Source organism: Passer domesticus, chromosome 15 (assembly GCF_036417665.1).
Source record: "Passer domesticus isolate bPasDom1 chromosome 15, bPasDom1.hap1, whole genome shotgun sequence".
NCBI lineage: Eukaryota > Metazoa > Chordata > Aves > Passeriformes > Passeridae > Passer > Passer domesticus.
Genome location: NC_087488.1, coordinates 793,801 through 812,305, shown reverse-complemented (window position 1 = coordinate 812,305; position 18,505 = coordinate 793,801). Strand labels below are relative to the sequence as shown.

At 47.0% G+C, this 18,505-nt stretch overlaps 1 pseudogene; it reads right to left on the bottom strand.

Moving 5' to 3' along the window:
* Positions 1–2,065: 2,065 nt before the first annotated feature.
* LOC135281655 (major facilitator superfamily domain-containing protein 1-like) lies at positions 2,066–16,019 on the bottom strand (annotated as a pseudogene).
* Positions 16,020–18,505: the final 2,486 nt, after the last annotated feature.

Genomic DNA, 18,505 nt, shown 5'->3' with positions numbered 1-18,505 from the left:
CCACTCCTCCCTGCGAACGTAGTTGGTGAGCAGGAATAGGCTACTCACCAATTTAAATTAAAGAGATTTAAATTATTGGGCTAAATTAGTAGCCCTGATTATTTTTGTAGTTTTACCTTGCTTCTGGGAATTAAGACACTCTCATCTTGAATTGGCTTTCCCTTTTTTTCAAGTTCCTTATATTGCTAGCAGGACAACCTCTTCCTCAAGCAGATCAAAATACTCTCCATAGCCAAGCGAGAATGCAGGAATTTGCTTTACTTATCAGCCTCTCTAGGTCCAGCTGCCTTCTAATTCTTACCCACTGCTTTCCTCCTCCCTCCTACATATACAAATATTTGAAATAGTAGCTGTGCTGCCTTTGGCTTCTCCGTGACCACTCCTCTGCTGCTGCTTGGGTGTGTGCTATGTGCCACTTAAGACAAAACCACAGATTGCTCTGTGTCCAGGTGTATCAAGCACAGGGGCCTGTTGAAGTAATGGGAACTTATCATTATGCCAGGTTCTTCATGAAGATCATAAAGATAATGGCTTTTTCTGCACTGTCTTGTCCCATAGACTTGCATAAATGTGTGCTCTACTGTGTCAATGTTTAATGTCCTGGCTGCTGGGAGCATGCACTTGGGCATGAAGGGCAACACAAGTCCAAGTGTGAGCTGCCTGAACTAATGTCCACTTTCAGGCTTCAGTCTGTATTTTATGAGTATCAATCCACTGTGTCTTTGGCAAGAACAATGTTCTGCCAGAGAATATGTGCCGCTTAAATGTTAAGGCCCAGATTGTCTAAGGCTGGGGACAGTGTAAGGGGTGGGGGTTTCAGTTACCCAAAATCATGATCAGTGCAACTGTACAAAAGTTAAAAAAAAACCCACCTGATTGTTTCCTTCCATTTCTTGCAGCATGTTGACCTCTGTGAATGCCACCCTTTCATTTCCATGACAAACTCAATCAAAGTATGAGAGCCATGTAATTTCCCTTCTAAAAGCTCAGAGCTGAGCTCTGGTATCCCAGCTGCAGGTGTCCAGCAAAAATGGGGAAGACAGGCAAAGTGAAGGTGGCTTCCTGGTCATCAGGGGACCATTACTGAAAAAAGCTGAGTAAGAGTAAGCTATGATGTACCCAGAAGAGGTGAGCAGGTACTGTTCAAGGAAGGGTCATCATCTCCCTCCCTACTCTTACATCAACTTTGAGCTTTATCCATCTGAGCTGAAAGATAGGAGCAGCCTGTCCAGAAGAACTCTGCCTGTGAGAGGCTGCAGAAGAGTCCTCCCACTTTGAAGATGGTCTTTGTGCAAGAGAGCCAAAGGTCACCAGGATGTCCCCACATCTTCAGATTCTGTGAGAGGGCTTTTGTAAGCAAGTGCAAGGATCTTTGCTACATGGTTTCTATAAAACCCTCTCTAGCCAACAGAAGTTCTCCATAGAGGCAGTGAACACAAGAGAGGGAGAGGAATGCTTCCCAGTGACACCCAGCAGAACAGGCAGTGAAGCTTTGGTGCTACACCAGTGAGAATCTTGTTAACCATTGGCAGACTTTAAGGAAAGTATGTCACAACTCTTCTTCAAAACAGAAGAGTGATGTTTCTTTTCTAGTAATTTGGAGGTAGATTGTGGGATGTCAAAGAGGAGTGTCTGGCTTTTGAGCGAGCTTCTCCCATGAAGGACTAAGTACAGGACTTTGAGTGGTTATCCCAGCACTTGTTACAGCACCAACCCCCTTTGCGTTTAGCTGCTGCATCACATGGCATAAACTAAGAAATGTGATGGCTTCAGCAGGCCAGGCTGAAGTCACTGCTTTTAAGCCAGGGTATTAACACACAAATCGGTTCTGAACACATATTTTTTCTTCTGTTTGCAAGGCTTCAACATTAGTTTACAGCCCTGCTGCATGTGGTTTTTCATAATTACAACTGGAAATTCATCAGGGGATTTTTCCTCTGAAAAAATGCAAGTGCAGGATTTCAGCACTGAAGAGTAGTGCAGCAAGTGGAGGCCTAAGGGTATTTTGAAGCCACAGTCTAACAGGAGCCTGATTTGTCAGGTGTGTTAAAATACTGATGAGGCCTTACATGGAGTACTGTGTGCAGTTGTGGCCTCCCTAGTACAAGACAGATGTGATTTAGAGAATGCAGTGATGGGCCACAAAAGTGATAAAGGGACTAGAGCATCTGTCACAGGAGATGGGGCTGAGAGAGCTGGGGTGCTCAAGAAGGTTCTGGGAGTACCTGCTGGGAGGAAGCAAGGATGAGGGGGCCAGACTCTATTTTGGACAGGAGGGAATTAGCACAAGGGAAACCACACAGAATTCCATCTGAACCAAGGATGTACATTTTTCCTGTGACAGGTCAGACACTGGGACAGGTGGCCCAGAGACGCTGCAGAGTCTCCATCCATGGAGATGTTCAAACCCTGTTTGCTCTGTGCTCTGCCTTCTGCTCCATGTTGATTCTTTAGGGTTATTTGTTTACTAAGCAAACATGTCAGGCTTGCAGAGCCAGTGACTTCAAACTGTGGCTGTGAAACCTGCTCATCAGGAAACCAGGGCAGCAGTAATATGTCATCCAGATGTAGGAGTGTAGCCACAATACACCCAGCTACAGTTGAGAACTCACAGTAGCAAAGGAGTAAGTGATGCCCAGCCAGATGGTAGAGACCAGCAGGGGCACAGATGTGAATGCCAGGAGAGTGAAGACTGGCAGAGTCAGCATGCCACAGACAACAGGAAGGACACCTCTCAGTCCAGCATAGTCGTGGTGAAGGGAATGAATGCAAAGCCTCTTCCAGGGGCCCCTGCTTCCCATGGGTCCTAGTGGCACACGGGGCTATGCAAAGTGGGCTGGCGGGAGTGGCAGTGACACGGCATTTCCTGGCTGTTGGCAGTGTAGCAGACCAACTGTTCTACGTCTTGCATACCTCTGAACTGAGACTGAAGTGTTACTAGGTGTCCGGTACTCAAGTGAAACCCCAGGTTTTAATAAAGGGGAAGGGAAAACATCATTATACCATCATAATTATGGAAATAAGGAACGGAAGCTATTTGACAAAACAGGGCCTGATTGCATGCAGATTGTCTTTTCCCATCTACTTGCAAAGCTTATCCCAGTCCTTTCTGTTTCTGTCTCAGACTTCCCAAAATACACAGCCATATACCATGGGTTGATGCTACTGTAGTACAATTACAGGACAGAGGTAAAAACCAGTGAATGTAACTTGTAATTTAAGTCAGGTTAAGGTTCATCTTGCAGTTTGCAAGGATATAAAGGACTCCTTGTTCAGCGACAACAGGTGAAATTCTGTTTGAGGGGGCTGTAGCAGACATTTAAAAAAATCAGGAATCAGTTATCAGCGAGTGCTTCATGTTTTGAGTACTCACAATTAATATGCCAACTGCTGCAGAGAGAATGAGGGAGCTTTCATATACTTCCCCAGAAATGTAAGTGGCTGCCTGCTGATTTTAACCAGAGTATTTATCCTGGATAAACTTGCTAAAAATAAAATGAAGCCAAGAAAATAAAATAATTAGTATTCTTGATCTGGTTATTTTGATAGAAAGTAAGTTTGAGCACAAGCATATGGGCAGGAAGGGTTTGAATGAGAGGACTTGTAAACAAGCTTGATTCTGTCTGGTTTGTAGTGCCAAGCCTTTGATGGTTTACTTTCTTTTTAATCAATGCCCACCACAGAGCAGCTGGTATTTTCAGACATTTTCAAGACACTTCTGCAAGTGCAGAGTGAAACTGCAGGTTAAAGTGGAGCATGTGTTTCCTATATCAGCACAGCTCACAGCAGCAGTGTGCCGTTGCATGTCCATACTACATGGGTGAAGTTTTGACATCCTTTTTTAAGAGGCTAAAAGCCTTATCAGTTCAAGGGGATGAATGCTGAGGGGCGGGACCATGGTTTAAAAATAATCTAGCAGCAAGAAAAATTTATATTGAACATCTGCATTTAAGAAATACTAGGAAGTGTACAGGAAATTCCTTTTAGAAGATCTGGTTACAGAAAAAAGTAAAATAAAACAAAAAAAAAAAAAAAAAACAACACCAAAAAAACCAGCAACACCAAAAAAACCTTCTCAAAACCAGCCTTTCGGTTTTATTAGGGACATGCAGAAATTTCATTAAACTTCCTCAAATTCTTTATCGACTTCACAGTCATTCAGTAACCAGCTTTCACAGAGGTTTATTTAAAGAACTTGTATCTACTTAAATTTGATTTGGCTATCTATATGGCTGCTTCCCATCAGTTGTCATGTTGATGACATTTCTTCCCTCCTGATTTCACAGTGGCCTTTTTCAAATCACTAATGAAATACTACCAAAATAATGTTATTTATTTTTATTTATTTTACTGCAGGCCTTACCTAATACAAAAGTTCATTCTCATAATGTGACCGAAGCTGCTACATCATCCACAAAGGGCAACAAAGCAGCAAAAGAAGTCTGTGGCAGAGCCCCAGAACAGAAGCAGGAGTCTCAATTTAGATAGTCAGGTTGCTTCTTTCTTTTAAGCAAAAGCAGGAATTAAAAAGGAAGTCTGAAGCTTTCACTAGATTCAAAGGCTTCCTCTTCTACAAAACCAGGCTGGGCAAGCCCAGTTATATTCCAGACACAGCAGAATGCACCCGCTGCAGGGCAGAGTTGCCCCAAGGCTGTGATGTTGGCACCCCACCCAACTCAGGAGACACCCACTTTACTGGTCTATCACAAAGGTGAAAAGTCTATGGGCTGTTTTTTAAATGGAGTATTTCTTCCCCTTCTCCCAAATCCTTCTGATCCTCCTTTGGCAGTGCTTGAAGCTTTAAATAATGAATGAATCATTTTCCTTCAAGATATTTTTGCAGTCTTCCAGAAGCTTCTCTCATCTATGAAGGGAAAGAAAGGTCTAAGAACTCTCAAACCTTTAGGTGTCAAAGGCATGTTTCTTCACATTTCACAAGTGGAAGGAAGAAGCCTATTACCCCTGTATTTCCTAGTCACTCCAAAACAGAGGCCTGCAAGGCGCTGTCGACTCATGTCAGTCAGTGGGCCGCAGCCATAGAACAGTACCTGGTGTCTGCCACGAAGGGGAAGATGCAGTTTTAGGAGAACGTGATGGTGAGGACCAGGAGCCAGTAGGGAAGGGGAAGGTCCTGAATCTGCTGCAAAGACAAGATGCACCCTCACTCCCCAAGAAAATAGCCCAGCTTGACACCAGTGTCACTTTCTCCAAGCCACTGAAGGGCACAAGAGATTTAAGAAGTAATGGCAGGTTAAAGGGAAATAAAAGGCAGTTCATATACCTCTAAGTCAAATTTGAGATGTACTCTAAAACATTCCTTCTGTAGCACTATCCAGTAAAGAAAACAAAAAAAGCTTTCTTATTTTCATAAAGGTTCTGGCTGCAAGAGACTATTTTGAGCAGGCTCTGTTAAGAATCCACTGCACATCCTTAAGTGAAACACAGCAGAAAGGTGCAGTATAAACAGGAGTCACAACACAACTACAGAAACCATTTGAGAGTACTGTCATGAGAAAGAAGCCATCTAATAGATTAAGGTGCATAAAAATTGCAGACCAAAGTTGCTCGTAATGCTTGTTCCTAGATACAATGCAAGGAGTCATTGAAGATAAGGGCTGGCAAGAGACTGCCCAGATTAGCTATTTCCTATCCTAGATCCTGTGAACCAGAAAGCAATTCAGAGGGAGGCTACCAGCTAGCACAGAATGCTCCTCTGAGCCACCTACCGTGAGAAAGTAACTGGCTCAGAAAGCTACTGCCATTCTGAGTACTACCTGAGCTCTCTGGAAGGCTCTAGGCAGGGAACTCTCCGCTGCTGGCTCAGAGATGCGATCTCGTCAGCACTGCTCTGCAGGGTTGAACCAAGGGGTGCAAATGCCCTCTTCTGGCCAGGACTGGCTCCTGTTGCTGAGCCTTCCCTACAGTCTGGTGGCAGTGCTCCTCCATCTGGGATTTCCAGGACAGACATGGGAAAAAAACCATGTATCACTTTTTTGGTTTCTTGCTGGGTAACACCAACCAAGCCCAGCTACCCACTTTATCAAATACACTGACTGTGAGGGCAGAAACAAACCCCAGCACACAGAGCAAGCTCCCTGGGAAAAACAAGAGGTGTTGGAAATTCCTGGGAGTGGGACACACTGAATGACAAAACCCACTGCATGTAAAATGCTGAATTCTCCATGACTCCTAAGGCTGGATTCTCTTAAAACAGAGTAGGACCCTTCACATTGCACCACCCTGTCACAATCCCTGAGCTCTGCCCACTGAGCTTCCATGGCTGCAGGACTGCCTGGGGCCAGTAAGGCTAAAGCCACCAGAGTCTCAGGCAGAGCTCAGCTGGCCTGTGGCTAGAATGCTCCTGACCTGCAGTAGAACTGTGCAATAAAACCAAGATAAAAGCAAAGGGAATCCCAAGATAAAAGCATTGGGAAACTTCCCTGGTCCCCAGAACAGGGGAGGCATATCACAGCTGTAAAGTGAACCAGGCTGTGCCTCTTCATTGGTGTGACCTGCTGCAGTTACCCCAGCATCTGGTCTGTGAGCACAAGCAGCTCCAGAGTAGTGAGTCTGGTTATGCTGCCTACGCCAAAATAAGTTTTACAGTGGTCATCTGCTGCAGATATCCTTCTCAGAAGGAGTTCTGTACACTTTTTTTTTTCCAAAGAGCCAAAACAGCTTCTGAGATGAATGCTCACTTTGTCTCATGTATTGACCCCTTCATTGACAGGAGTATTAACACAGAAGTATTGACAGAAGTCACTGTGCTGTACTTGCAAATGCTGCCTGAGCACAAAACTAAATGTCAGACAGGATGTGACACCCCATGCCCACCACAACTTTCTCTCAGAGACCTGGAATCAGAGGACACTAATCAGTTTCAACTTCTGCAAGAGATTAATCTCTTTTCTGTGGATGATGGCTTATCCTGCCTTGTTTTGTAAACAACACTTTTCTATAATCACTGAAGCAAGTTTCCCTAACATCACCATTCCAGTAGACTACTCATGTGCTGTTTAACCCTTTCCTTCCACTTGAGACAGATCTTGTCTCACTGCACCACATAGAGGAGAGAAGCTCAAATCTTCTAAAGATACAAGCCCTAGAACAGATTTACACTAAGAAATGTGCAATTCAGGTTCTTCTCACAGTAATATAAACATGTGATTTCAGTCAGCCATGTGCAAGACATCTTCTGCTGGGACAAGTACAGACACTTCTGCAGAATCAGCAGGTTCTGTTGGCCACAGTACAGAGTAACAAACACATTTCATTCCTGTCTCTTTCACTCTAAAGTTTATTCCATGGGAGTACTCCTATATTAAGAACTGACTATCTGTGACTGCAGATGTTAAAATATGTCAAGAAAACAAAACTGTCAGGCTGACACTAGACAGAGCAGGTTTTCTGGCATCAGTGCAGAAAACAACACTCATTGCACACAGAAAGCAACAGTAAAAACTAGAAAATATGTGCCACTTCCTGCTTACCTCACTACCTCTTTCAGGTTCTTTTAATCATTGGACAAAACAAACTGGCCTGGGTCTAGAAAACACCAAAAGAATTCACCTCCCCAGAGTGACCACTGCATTCCAAACTTTGTCTCAAACTGCTGGGTGAAGAAGAAATTCAGGACATTCCCAAGACGGGAGAAAGACAGAGTCAATCCAAATGTCAGTGCCAGCTCCTTCCCCTTGAACCAGAAAGTTGTGATAACGATTTTGCACAACCTACACAAGAGAAAAATCCTCTCTTGAACAGACAAGCTTGACCAACAGCATGGTGCAGAAGCAACATCTCTGTCAAGCTGGAGAGCTCAGACTGGAAGTTATTCTATGCATACCAAGAGGAGGCATGTTGCCAGAGAAGGTATGTGCTAGCCTCACAGTCCATTAAAAAATGTACTAAATCATGCAGGGGCATGGGAGGTGAACTCATCTGTCCTATAAGACAAGCAAAAATAATTTCAAAGGCAGAGAAATCACGTCAGTGCCCACCCTTTTGAGAGAAAGAGTGTCCTTTGAGAGATGGACAAACTTGTTAGAGGGGAAGACTTAAACATTTCAGCGTGCATTAAGTCAAGGAGCAGTAATCTGCCAACAACACAAGTCACTGGGGAAGAGCAGGTGAAACCAACTGGTAAGACAAGGTTCTAGAAGGCAAAAATATATCATGACCCTTTTGTGAGATGTAAATATGAAAATATATGAATGTGAATTCGTTACTACTAAGTGACCCATTCCCAGAACCAAAGAGCCATTAACATCATTGGGAGGAGGTATGGCAAGCCCTTGAAGTGTAAGCCTAAAGCAAAGATGGGGGATCCCAGCACAGTGAGAAAAGAGAAAGCAAAAACACCAGCTAGGAAGAAACAGAAAAAATGCACAAACCTCAACAGACATGCTTAACTCAGGACAAAGGCATTCTGTGTTAAAAAGCTAAACAACCTCAAAACACACCAATAAACCTCATCAGTTTACTCTCCACTTTCAATTTTGTAAAGACTGGTCTCTTTATAAAATGACTTGGCAATCATCAAAATAATGATACTATCAATGGTGGGAGGTTAGAGGGGCAGGTAAGTGGCAGGGGACTCACAAGAGAACTCTGAACTCTGTAGTCTCTGACTGCGTCCTGAGCTCCATTCCAGGCTATGACCTAGAAAACATGATCGCTGTGCCTCTCTTTCCTAAGACATTTACCTCTGTGATACCGAGTGAGAGGGACTAATCTGATTTTTATTTATGGCTCAACATATGTTACACATTATATGAAAGATTCCTCTAAGGGCTGTACATGTGGTGGCAGCCCTGTCCCCGGAAAGGCTTTGCCCGGCAGCCAGTCTGGGCAGGGGAAGCTTCCACGATCGGGCTGTGAGCCACATCCCCCTCCCCCACACTTGCCGGTGGGACAAATGCCCGGGTGCCTGGGAAGAATGCTCAGGAAATCGGGCTATGGGAGGAGCTTTAGCAGATAAAAGCAGTTGACTGCGACACAACGAGTTCCATTATTCTTTGGGTTTCTTGGAGGAAGCGGGAGCTCATCTGTAGGTTCGGTTTGGCTCCCTCCCCCGCTCGGTTTTTCATCCTGGTGGTCCTGCTTCCCTGTCCACACCTGCTTTTGCCCTGCTTCACCATTTCCATGAACCAGATCATCGCCACGACGACCTCGTGCTCCGCTGCCTCCCCAGTGGAGCAGGAGCCGCCGCAGCCAGCCGCCCCCGCCGTGTTTCCTGGGCGCAGCAGCGGCTGCCGCCGCTTGCACCCGGCTGCGAGCACACCCGCCGCAGTGCCAAGCCGTGGCGACCAGCCCGTAGCCAGCTTGCACCCAGCCATTCACAAGAGCTGCGCAAGCCTCGCTGCGGCTTGCAGCCGACACCGGAGGCACGCTGCCGCTTTGAAAGCCGCGCCGAGCCTCCACTAGAGCCACGCAACTCGCCGTGCCTTGCAACACGCAACACCAATTGCCATGCTGCTGCTGACAGAGCGCTGGGGTTCTTACGGTAACACTGTCCCTGTCTTCTGTTTCTTTCTCTGTCTCTCTTTTTCCCTCTCTGCTCGCATTTCCATCCCCTTCGGTAGGAACTCTCCTTTACCAACAAACGGTTCTCAGATATAATATTGTCCCATTTGCGCTTTCTTTAAGTCTGAGAAATCTATGAAAAAGAATCACCCCCGACTCCCTCTTTAACAGCGTGTCTTGGTTTGAAAAGACAGGTGTCTGCTAAGGAAGGCAGGAGCCTCTCTTGAAATGGAAAATGTCAACCCCCTCCCTCCGAATAATTTTAAAGTTAAGGGCTTTCAGACAAAGATATGGGAGTAGGAATAACAGGTCTGTATTAGGAAAAATAAAAATGCAGTAATACAAAAATACACTGACAGAGTCAGAACAGGACCTGACACCCCTGTGGGTCAGGGTGGTGGCAGCAGTCCCATTCCACGGTGGCTCAGCCCTCCTGCAGTGCCAGCGGTGGTTCTGTTGAAGCAGTGATCCTGGAGAAGGGTGGAGTTTTCCTCTGAAGGTCCAGGGGTGGTGTAGATGGGCCTGGTCTTCTTCTGGGGATGGCTGTGGTGTTCCAAATCTCAGAGTATATCCAGGTAGGAATGCTTGGCTCCTCCCCTGGGCGGAGCATCTCCCAATAGGATGATGGACTTTTATCAGCCACGCATTGACACTCAGTGGCCCCATTAACAGAAGAGATCTCTTGGAGGGAGGGTGGGTCTGGAAGAGATAAAGAAAACTGCCCCCCCCCCCCCCCCCCGGTTTTAACAGGTGGCCCAATTAACAGAAGATAACTGCCCCACCTCTGACAGATGGCAATAGAATACACACCCCCAGCCACATCTTGCATTTGAAACCTAAGACACAGCAGAAAGAGACACACAAAGTTTGCATTTGCTGGGACTGCTGGGTTTTAGCTTTTAGCAAACACCAGAGCAAATGCCAGAGCTGGGAGCAGAATCCTGCTTTATCAGTTTGTCCCATCAAAAACATGTAATAGTAGTCTCTGTCACGTCTGTGGCAGCAAAAAGTGTGATTACTGCCGTGCTGTGTCAATTCAGGGTAAGTCAGTGGTCAAAGGGTGAATGTCTCAGTTGCTCAGCTGACCATCACACCCACACACAAAATTATCCTTATCCTTCACACCTCTGTGGTGTTACTACAGTGGAACCTTTACTCATCCCTTTGAATTATTTGAACGCGTTGAAAGGGCAGCCTAACATTCCACTTCAACACAAGAATTGATTGAATTGAATCCCAGAACTGACAGCAATTTCCCAGTGTATCAATCAGGAATCCAGCCAGAATAACCACTACTGCATTTCTGGAGAAAACCAGAACAGAAATGTGCATCTCACTGCCTGGAAGCAACTACCAAAACACCCACTCCTAAAGCTAGAGCAAAGTGACTCACGTTCAAGCATAGATTGCATACAGCAGGTTTTACTGAGCTGGGGTCATTCACAATCCTTCCACACAGTCCACTGTGCCATTACACCTGATGCTGTTATGGTGAGTTCCATCGAGGTTAAGTTCTGTACAAGTCACAAAGCATTTGTGAGGTGTAGATACAGACAAAAACTCATGTATGCCTTTAAACATGAAGTTCTTCCCTGCTAGATTTCTATTTCTTCTGCTCAGTTCCCACTTCCATGACCAGTCAGCCATTAGGGGGCTTGTGTCTTCTCCCCGAAAGCCAGCCCTTGTCAAATGGGAAATGACTGGCCACTGGCACAGCATAGCTTCCCTTTCCCTTCTTGTGGCAGTGGCAGCAGGAGCTCAGCACTTCTATACACATTTCAGTCCAGAAGCAAAGCCAGGAGGCTGCACCATCAGCTTTATCTGATCCCTTAGTTTCTTGGCTATAGTTCATCTTGATCTGACTCCTCATTCCATAGTATAAAGTCTTAAGCAACATGTGCATATGAAACTTAGCATTAGTCTGCATTAATTCATAGTTCTAAAGCATTTGCTGAAGAATAGGAAACTGATAGACCTGGCATGATTTAACAACATTAACTGCTGTTGTGGTTTGACACTGGCCAAATGCCAGGCACCCATGAAAGTCGCTCACTCACCCTCCCCTGCCCCAGCTGGGCAGAGGAGAGAAAAATGTAATGGAGTCTTCATGAGTTGAGATAAGGACCGGGGAAAAAAACACTCCAAAGGCAAAACAGGCTCAACTTAGAAGTACAAATTTAATTTATTACTTACAAAATCAGATGAGGAGAATGAGAAGTAAATTAAGTCCTTAAAAACACCTTTTCCCCCCAACCCCTCCCTCCTTCCCACCGACAGTGCAGGGAAACAGGGCTGGGAGGTTTGGTCAGTTCATCACCCGAGGTTTTCTTCCCCTGCAATGCCATGGGGTCCCTCCCACAGGAGACAGTTCTCCGTGAACTTTCCAGTGTGGTTCCAATCTCACAAGCAGCAGCTCCCTGAGACCTGCTGCAACATGAGCCCCTCCCACAGGCAAGCAGTGCTCCCCAAACTGCTGCAGCATGGGTCACTCTTCCAGGGGGTGCAGTCCTCCAGGGACAGGCTGCTCACAGCCTCCTCCAGTACCCACCTGCTCTGGCCTGGGCACCTCCTGCACAGGCTGCGGGTGGATCTCTGCATCCCCATGGACCCCCACAGGCTGTGGGTGGTTCTCTGCATCCCCCTGGATCCCCACAGGCTGTGGGTGGATCTCTGCATCCCCCTGGATCCCCACAGGCTGTGGGTGGATCTCTGCATCCCCATGGACCCCCATGGGCTGTGGGTAGATCTCTGCATCCCCATGGACCCCCACAGGCTGTGGGTGGTTCTCTGCATCCCCCTGGATCCCCACAGGCTGTGGGTGGATCTCTGCATCCCCCTGGATCCCCACAGGCTGTGGGTGGATCTCTGCATCCCCATGGACCCCCATGGGCTGTGGGTGGATCTCTGCATCCCCCTGGATCCCCACAGGCTGTGGGTGGATCTCTGCATCCCCATGGACCCCCACAGGCTGTGGGTGGATCTCTGCATCCCCCTGCATCCCCACAGGCTGTGGGTGGATCTCTGCATCCCCCTGGATCCCCACAGGCTGCAGGTGGATCTCTGCATCCCCATGGACCCCCATGGGCTGTGGGTAGATCTCTGCATCCCCATGGACCCCCACAGGCTGCGGGTGGATCTCTGCATCCCCATGGACCCCCACAGGCTGCAGGTGGATCTCTGCATCCCCATGGACCCCCATGGCCTGCGGGTGGATCTCTGCATCCCCCTGGATCCCCATGGGCTGTGGGTGGATCTCTGCATCCCCATGGACCCCCACAGGCTGCAGGTGGATCTCTGCATCCCCCTGGATCCCCACGGGCTGTGGGTGGATCTCTGCATCCCCCCTGGATTCCCACGGGCTGCAGGAGGACAGCCTGCTTCACCACGGTCATCACCATGGCCTGCAGAAGAATCTCAGCTCCAGCACCTGAAGCACCTCCTCCCCCCTCCTTCTTCACTGACCTTGGTGTTCCCCTCACATGTTCTCACCTCCTCCTCTTTGGCTAGAAAAAACCATGCCCCACATTGTTTTGATTTTTTCTTAAATTATCACAGTTTCTTAAGTTATCACAGAGGCATTACCATCATCTCACATGGCCCAGCCTTGGCATGTCCATCTTCAGAGTCATCAGGGATTGGCTCTGCTGGGCATGGTGGAAGCTTCCAGCAGAAGCCATCTCTGTGGCTCCCCCACTACCAAAAAAATATGCCATGCAAAACCAACACAGCTACTGAAAAGCAAGATCTCCTCAATACCACATGATCAGGAAACCCCCCCCAAAGAATCTTCCAGCTACTGAAAATCCATCTGCATTAAAAGATGAGTTCTAGGTCTTCACACCAGCAGGCACAAGCTAAACATCTCAAATAAGCACAAGAGAAATATGATATTAATTAGGTGGGTTTTTTTATATGGTCCTTGTACTCACAACACTGCAGATCTGCTGCAGCAGAAATATCTGAGGATGCGGGGAAGCAGCTCTCTATAATGAAGTGTTTCAGTGCAAGTCTTCATCTCATCTGCTCCAACTACTGTGGTACCATTGGTGTGAGACAGGGAGAGGCTAAATTCACGAGAGTAAAAATATGTCAAAAGTGTCATCAGATAAAAACTCTGTTTGCACAGTACAAGTAACAGAAAAATATGGCTTTGTTTTGCTACCCTACAAACTTACCTTGGTTACAAAACATGACATAATACTGACCTATTTTTTGGGGGGCAAGCTCATGTTTACAATAACAAATGGCACCTAATTTAGCCTGGAATTCACTGTCTGAATATTAAGGATTGACTGTATTCAAATTAAAAAACAAAACAAAACAACCAACTCGCAAGATCTAGTTATTCTGCCCTGGCTACTGAGACACACAGGGAACAGGATGGTGGCTCTCCACCTACTGACACTGACCTGCCAGAAGACGGCACATGTGAGGCAAATCGTCTCAGGAGACATGGAACTAAATGCAGACATTAAAGGAAAATGAGTCAAGGAAGAATTTGTCAGGTGTTCAGAAATTAAGCTGTGACACTCTGGCATCTCTGCAGAATTCCCAGCAATCTGCTGGGAAGTGGGTTTGAACCTTGAACAATAACATTTTCCATCATCTGAGGCTGTAACTAGTTTTTACAAGACAGTCATCCTCCAATCACCCTGCACATCTCTGTCTCTGGGTCAGCAAACATGTGAAGTGATGCCTGCAGTGTCAGGAGGTTTGGATCTGGAGACTGAGAAGAACTTTCCTCACGCCTACCTCCAGTGCCTCTTCTTGACCACTGTCGCCCAGGGCAGGTACTGATGGTCAATGCTATGGGTCTCCTATGTGCAGTGGTGCAAAGTCCTGACTGGCCTTTTTTAGTGTGGAGACGGCGAGCTGACAGCCATTGAGCAAGGGCAGGTGTTACATTCCCAATTATCTTGGCAGCAGAGAAAGCCCAAACCCCTCACGGCTTGCCCTGGCTCATACATCTCCACAGTGGATATGCCTGTAACAACCCCTCACCCCCAGCATCTGGGAGGTAAGACCCTGGAATATGACTCCAGTAGCGACACCACAGGAAAAGGTTTGGAAACTCCACTGCCAATGCCTCTGTTTTGCTGGTTCAGCCCCTTTTCACATGGCCTGGACAGAGGCCCAGCATGTACCCCCAAAACCAACCCCTGGCACTCACGCCCTGCAGGACATTGGGGATGTCAAAGCAGGGGCCGAAGGTGAAAAGTTAGTTAAAGAGCAGTATGGCAAACCTGTAAGAGGTGGAGATAGAGTGAACCTTCCTCACCCTCCCATCACGTCCCTCCTGTGGGTCCCACCAAGCCCCAGCCAGGCCCTGGGTGCAGGGGGCCCAGCTCAACCTGCAGCCTCCCCCCGCCCTCTATGTTCACTTGCTCCACTGCTGCCACCATGGCTGAGCTGCAGCCCACAGCAGAGCCCCACAGACAGCCTGGGGCCAGGCCTCCCCCAAGCTTTAGCCACAACAGGAAGAGGCTGGGGGATGCTGAGGTGAAAGGAGTTGAAATGGTGAGATAAATTAGAGGAACAGACCTCAGTCAGAGAATTTCATAAGAGAAATAAGACCACCCACATGAAAGGAAGGAATCGGGTGGTAAATACAGAGTGGAAACAGCAGTACAGAAGAAACTGGTTTTAATACATTGTAAAGTGGTCAGGTATCACGGCCGCTCCCTACCGGGATGTGCCCAGTGGGTTGCCAGAGCCAGGATAGCTCAGCGGGAGCTCAGGCCACCTAAGCAAGCTATAGTGATTTTCAGCTCTTAGTGATTATCAGCTCAGTGATTTCAGCTCGTAGCTTGCTAGGTGCCGCAGCAGCAGACGCAGGGAGAGAGAGGAGAAGGCCGTGTGAGGTTCCGCAGGATTCTTTATTCGGGTGTTCCGCGAAGGTTCCCAGTGACAGCTCTTCTGCCGAACCAGGCAGAATCAGGGGTTTTTATACCCTACAGGGGTTTTGAAAACTGTCCAATAGTAAGGGTCAGGGGAAAGTGACCTATGGGCTTACAGGGAGATAAGCAGGGTCCGAAGGAGGAAGAGAGAGGCTGCTAGGGTCCAGTCATGCTGACTTGGCATTTCCTAGCTCAGGCCTCCTGACCGCCAAGGCCTCACAGGCCCTAGGCCTGCTACAGTCAGGAGTCCAAAATACAATGTTCTGGGGGAAAAGGCATCTCTAGAGGTGTGTTCTGGGAACTGTCTTATATAAGACATGGAGAAGAGCTCTCTGAAGGGAGAAGGGAGCACTGCACAAATGAATCAACAGAAACCAGCTAAGTGTTAATTACACGTTCTTCATTATCACAGGAGCAAACCAATGACAAGGGAAAACAATGCATCCCACACTCCAAGCCCATGTATTATTGAAAGGGCAAGAATATTTCTCTTTCCATTTGAAGAGGATTTCCTAGCCAAATAAGGCATGAAGAGTCATCAATAAGGCAAACCCCTTAATGGCATCTTTGCAGGCCAGTGCACTACCTGGTCTTAATCATGACGGGAAATACATGAGCAAGATTATGACGTGGAAGTCTGTCCCTCACGACCGGCAGCAGGATTTGCAAACTCAGGAGTTTTTTCCCACTCACTTGTGTCAGTGGATCAAAGATTCACACACAGAAAGAAATATGATGTTAAACAAAAGTTTTTCAACATCTACTGAAAATAGTTCAAGAATAATTTTAGGAGTAACTGACTTGTGAAAAGTCTATTTTTATAAATGCTGTTGCTTTTGACATCACTTCTGCTACCATGTAGTTTTTATTTTGCCCTACCCTATAATTTCCCCTTTCCTTGATCTGCAGGTGTGGAGGATGCTAAAATAGCATTATTGTCTTATGTGAGGAGGATGCTTCATGCTGCCAACCCATGTCCTTACCTGGCTGTGCTAGGCAGACAGAGCCCCCACTCACCTGCTCATGCATCCCAGTGGGATGGAGAAGATAACTGGAAGGGTGTCTTAGGTTGCAAATGCAAATTGTGGCTGGGGGATGTGTATTCTATTGCCATCTGTCAGAGGTGGGGCAGTTATCTTCTGTTAATTGGGCCACCTGTTAAAACCGGGGGGGGGGGGGGGGGCAGTTTTCTTTATCTCTTCCAGACCCACCCTCCCTCCAAGAGATCTCTTCTGTTAATGGGGCCACTGAGTGTCAATGCGTGGCTGATAAAAGTCCATCATCCTATTGGGAGATGCTCCGCCCAGGGGAGGAGCCAAGCATTCCTACCTGGATATACTCTGAGATTTGGAACACCACAGCCATCCCCAGAAGAAGACCAGGCCCATCTACACCACCCCTGGACCTTCAGAGGAAAACTCCACCCTTCTCCAGGATCACTGCTTCAACAGAACCACCGCTGGCACTGCAGGAGGGCTGAGCCACTGTGGAATGGGACTGCTGCCACCACCCTGACCCACAGGGGTGTCAGGTCCTGTTCTGACTCTGTCAGTGTATTTTTGTATTACTGCATTTTTATTTTTCCTAATACAGACCTGTTATTCCTACTCCCATATCTTTGTCTGAAAGCCCTTAACTTTAAAATTATTCGGAGGGAGGGGGTTGACATTTTCCATTTCAAGAGAGGCTCCTGCCTTCCTTAGCAGACACCTGTCTTTTCAAACCAAGACAAAGCGCAACAGGGCAAAAGTCAAGAAAAAATCCACAAAGCTTCGTAAGTTGAGATACAGAATATAAATAAGTTGCGGAAACCCGAGTAGGTGCTGTCGGGGTGACTGCCTTCCCGAGAGTGATCCCCTCCTGGTCCAGACAACCAGCTCCCCCAGCCCACCTTACACTCAGGCCCAGATGGAGTAAATGCACACTCGACCAGAGAATGAAGGAGGGCTCTTGACTCCAGGAATTAAACTGGGTTTTATTGCAGGAATAGTAGAAGGTCCAGGGAAGGTAGGGTCCAGGTGAGGTGGAGGGTAGGACAGGCTAGAAGATCCACAACCACAGTTGAAGGGTCTCAGGATGAAGGAGCTGGGGAGAGAGGGTACAGATCTCTCCCAGAGAGCCACCGCACACTCAGGCACAAGGCACTGAGAGCCTCAAGCAGGGAGGGGACGAGGTATATAACCGGGGGAGAGTGGGAGGGGTTGGGGTACAAACAAACCAATAGGGTTAGGGGAGAAGGGGAGAGCTGGGAAGGAGTGACACCACCACAGCCAATGGGGAACAGAGAAGGGAGTGGTTTTGAACAGAGGCCAATGGATGAACAGGGACTACAGAGATTTCTAGAATAGGGGAGTGAGTACCATTTGAATGACAAGGCTAGATTTACATAGAACAGTGGAGAACTTTGGGAAAATGTTTCAGTTTCTCACCCTGAACTCACAGGAACTTCTTCCCAGGGCAATGCCCAAGCTGTGGTCTCCTATATATGTTAAAGGGAACAAAAATCAAGGGAAAACACACAGCAAGTGATGCACAAGCAATCACTGACCATTAACGGACTAATGTCCACCTGCTCCCAAGCAATGATCACCATGGTTACCTTGGAAAAACCTCCCACCATCTTAATTGGATATAATGCGAGATGGCAAGGGACGTCTCTGGTCAGCTAAAGAATATGTGGCTGTGTGACCAATCCTGTTCTCCTCACCAGCCTGAACATAGCACTGCATCAGTTGCTGTGAACAAAACAAACACTTTCCCAGCTAGACCCAGTTACACTCTGAACCAGACCCTGAAAGGAATTCTTTTGGCCAAACAAGACGGTTTTATAATAGCAATTAGGAAAAATAAAAGTGTCTGGATAACAATAACATTTATATAGATGTATATGCTTTTATACATGTACAAATTTTGGAAATTTTGTATCTATACAAAATATATTTCAATAAACTATACAAGATAAATTTGTATAGTTTATATATATTTATATAAAACAATGTATGTCCTGTGTGTGATTGATTTGAAAACTAGTGTTAGAGCTTTAGAGCTTTTGCAGTGATCTGCATGTCTCAAGTGGGGGGGGTGTT